The sequence below is a fragment of the Hylobates moloch genome, unplaced genomic scaffold (genome assembly GCF_009828535.3).
Source record: "Hylobates moloch isolate HMO894 unplaced genomic scaffold, HMol_V3 SCAFFOLD_4622, whole genome shotgun sequence".
Lineage (NCBI taxonomy): Eukaryota > Metazoa > Chordata > Mammalia > Primates > Hylobatidae > Hylobates > Hylobates moloch.
The window spans coordinates 1-3,880 of record NW_026656897.1 but is presented as its reverse complement, the minus strand read 5'-3'; the positions used below and the strand labels follow the sequence as shown (position 1 = coordinate 3,880).

The 3,880-nt window shown below is 46.8% G+C and overlaps 1 pseudogene; it reads left to right on the top strand.

Annotated features, from left to right (window-relative positions):
* The first annotated feature begins 1,122 nt into the window (after window positions 1–1,122).
* On the top strand, window positions 1,123–2,173 carry LOC116465359 (actin, cytoplasmic 2-like; annotated as a pseudogene).
* Window positions 2,174–3,880: the final 1,707 nt, after the last annotated feature.

Genomic DNA, 3,880 nt, shown 5'->3' with positions numbered 1-3,880 from the left:
TTTATAGATCTTGAAATTTGTAAATTCACCTTACTGTACAACATGGATTAAAAGTACTTGAGACACAGAAAGACTAAGGCAGCTGCCTGGAGACTTGGATCCACTAAGTGGCTGAACTGAGATTTACATGGGAAAGATGAAAATTACATGAAATAAATTGTGTAAGGGACACTGGCTGATATATGCAAAATGGTCTACTTATTTCAGAATAAAAACAGTATTCTTTAAAGAAACACCCAGGTGTAGTAAATATTCTCTGGTGGTTAATAAAAAGTCTAAAAATTCACAAAGTATTCCTTACACTCATGTATGGACTTTTTTTTTTCTTTTCTTTTGAGGCAGAGTCTCACTCTGTCACACAGGCTGGAGTACAATGGTGCAATCTAGGCTGACTGCAACCTCCGCCTCTCAGGTTCAAACCACTCTCCTGCTTCAGCCTCCCGAGTAGCTGGGATTACAGGCATGTACCACCATGCCCAGCTAATTTTTGTATTTTTAGTAGAGATGGGGTTTCACCATGTTGGCCAGGTTGGTCTCAAACTCCTGACCTCAGATGATCCACTTGCCTCAGCCTCCCAAAGTGCTGGGATTACAGGCGTGAGCCACCATGCCCAGCCTAGACAGATTTTTTGTTTCTTTTTGAGACAGGGTCTGGTTCTGCTGCCCAGACTGGAGTGCAGTGGCATGATCTTGGCTCACTGCAATCTCTGCCTCCTAGGCTCAAGCAATTCTCATGCCTCAGCCTCCTGGGTAGCTGGGACTACAGGCACGCACCACCATGCTTGGCTGATTTTTGAATTTTTAGTAGAGATGGGGTTTCGCCATGTTTCCCACACTGGTCTTGAACTCCTGGCCTCAACTAATCCACCCTCCTTGGCCTCATAAAGTGCTGGGTTTACAGGCGTAGCCACCCAGCCAAGGAATCAATTTAATTAAGTAATTCTATTGTTATATGTTTTCCTATTTTTTTCTAAAAGAAACTAATTCAGAATAAATTTCCATCAAAAATCAGTATTTGGCCAATTGTTAACTTCAAAATCCAGTAATACACTCACTTGCTGCCACCAGCCCCCACACCATGTCTTCCCACGGCTCTGCTGCCCTGCTCCTCCACAGGTTGCAATGGAAATAGAGATTGCCGCGCTCGTCATTGACAATGGCTCTGGCATGTGCAAAGCTGGCTTTGCTGGGGATGGATGGCCCCTGAGCTGTGTTCCCCTCCATCGTCAGGTGCCCCTGGCACCAGGGTATGATGGTGGGCATGGGCCAGAAGGACTCCTACGTGGGCCATGAGGCCCAGAGCAAGTACGACATCCTGATCCTGAAGTACCCTATCGAGCATGGCATCATCACCATCTGGGATGACATAGAGAAGATCTGGCACCACACCTTCTACAACAAGCTGTGCATGGCCCCAGAGAAGCACCTGGTGCTGCTGACTGAGGCCCCTCGAACCCCAAGGCCAACAGAGAAAAGATGACTCAGATCATGTTTAAGACCTTCAACACCCCAGCCATGTATGTGGCCATCCAGGCTGTGTTGTCCCTCTAAGCCTCTGGGCGCATCACTGGCATTGTCATAGACTCTGGAGACAGGGTCACCCACATGGTGCCCATCTATGAGGGCCACGCCCTCCCCCCATACCATCCTGCGTCTGGACCTGGCTGGCCGGGACCTGACCAACTACCTCATGAAGATCCTCACCGAGCTTCACCGTCACGGCCAAGCAGGAGATTGTGCGCGACATCAACGAGAAGCTGTGCTACGTCGCCCTGGACTTCGAGCAGGAGATGACCACTGCCACATCCTCCTCCTCCCTGGAGAAGAGCTACGAGCTGCCTGATGGCCAGGTCAGGTCATCACCATCGGCAACAAGTGGTTCTGGTGTCTGCAGGTGTTGTTCCAGCCTTCCTTCTTGGGCATGGAATCCTGCGGCATCCACAAGACCACCTTCAACTCCATCATGAAGTGTGACGTGGACTTCTGCAAAGACCTGTACGCCAACACAGTGCTGTCCAGCAGCACCACCATGTGCCCTGGCATCACTGCGCTGGCATCCAGCACCATGAAGATCAAGATCATCACGCCCCCAGAGCACAAGTACTCGGTGTGGATTGGTGGTTCCATCCTGGCCTCACTGTCCAACTTCCAGCAGATGTGGATTAGCAATTAGGTATGTGGCCCCTCCATCATCCACTGCAAATGCCTCTAAATGGACTGCGAGCATGTGGATTAGCAATTAGGTATGTATGACGAGTCTGGCCCCTCCATCGTCCACCACAAATGCCTTTAAATGGACTGTGAGCAGACGTGCAGCATTTGTTGCATGGGTTAATTCAGCAGTATAAATTTAACCCTGGCAAATGCATACACCTCATGCTAGCCTCACGAAACTGGAATAAGCCTTCGAAAAGAAATTTGTGGCCAGGCGTGGTGGCTCACGCCTATAATCCTAGCACTTTGGGAGGCCAAGACGGGTGGATCACAAGGTCAGGAGTTCGAGATCGGCCTGGCCAACAGGCTGAAACCCCGTCTCTACTAAAAATACAAAAATTAGCCAGGCATGGTGGCATTCGCCTATAATCCCAGCTACTGGGGAGGCTGAGGCAGGAGAATCGCTTGAACCTGGGAGGCGGAGGTTGTGGTGAGCCGAGATTGCACCACTGCACACTCCAGCCTGGGCAACAGGGTGAGACTCCGTCTCAAAAAAATAAATAAATAAATAAATAAATAAAAATAAAAAACAAAGAAAGTTGTCCTTGAAGCTTGTATCTGGTATCAGCAATGGATTGTAGACTTGTTGCCGATTTTGACTTTCTATTCAAGTTAACTGTTCCCCTTGGTATGTATTTAATACCCTGTACATGTCTCTGATTTCAACCTTTAGTACATGTGGCTTGGCCACTTTGTGGCTGAGGTAAGAACGTGCTTGTGGAAGACAAGCCTGTGGCTTGGTGAGTATGCGTGGCCAGCAGTCTCCAATATGTGCAGGGTATTAGTGTGTCAGGGCTGTGTTCTGGGATTTCTCTAGAGGCTGGCAAGGGCTCCTGAACCAGTTGTTTCTGTCCTGCCGGTCTGTCAGAGTTGGAAAGTCCAAGCCATAGAACCCAGTTTCCTTTCTTAGCTGATGTTTTCCTGCCAGAACACCGTGGGCTGTTACTTGCCTTGAGTTGGAAGCAGTTTGGATTTACACCTGTAAATATATTCATCCTTTTAATTTATGTAAGGTTTTTTTTGTACATAATTCTAAATTCTTTAAAGAGATGACAACAAATTTTGGTTTTCTACCGTTATGTGAGAACATTAGGCCCCAGCAACACGTCATTGTGTAAGGAAAAATGAAAGTGCTGCTGTTAAAAAAAAAATCCAATAATAGAGAGTGGGAGAAGGAGCAACTGGAGAGGGAGAGTGAGAGCAAGAAAGAATGAGGGACAGAGAGAAAGAAAAAAGGAAAGAGGAAGGGAGGGAGGGAAGGTAAAACAATGGGGGAAATAACTAAGAAAATGAAATCAGTTATGTTCCTTTAAGGCAGCACCTAATAGATGCGGATTCTGATAATAAAAGATATAGCTTCCATGTTACCAGAAAAAACTGTGAAAAGAACAGATTGAATCTAATAAAGTATTTAAATACTACACCTATGCACGCCAACAAAGTATCGTGATGAGCAGGAGCAAGGCAAAAATCAGGTTAAGTCGAATGATTTCCACAGAAGGTCAGATAAGTGCTGTATACTGCAGCCCCCACATAGCCCCTCTCTGGTAGTAGGAGCCACGCACTAGATCTTGCACTGGACCAAGACGTTCAAAGAGGGAACTGTGTGAAACACCACACTGTTCAACTATAATTTCAAAATAATTTTATTTTACTTTTTTTTTTT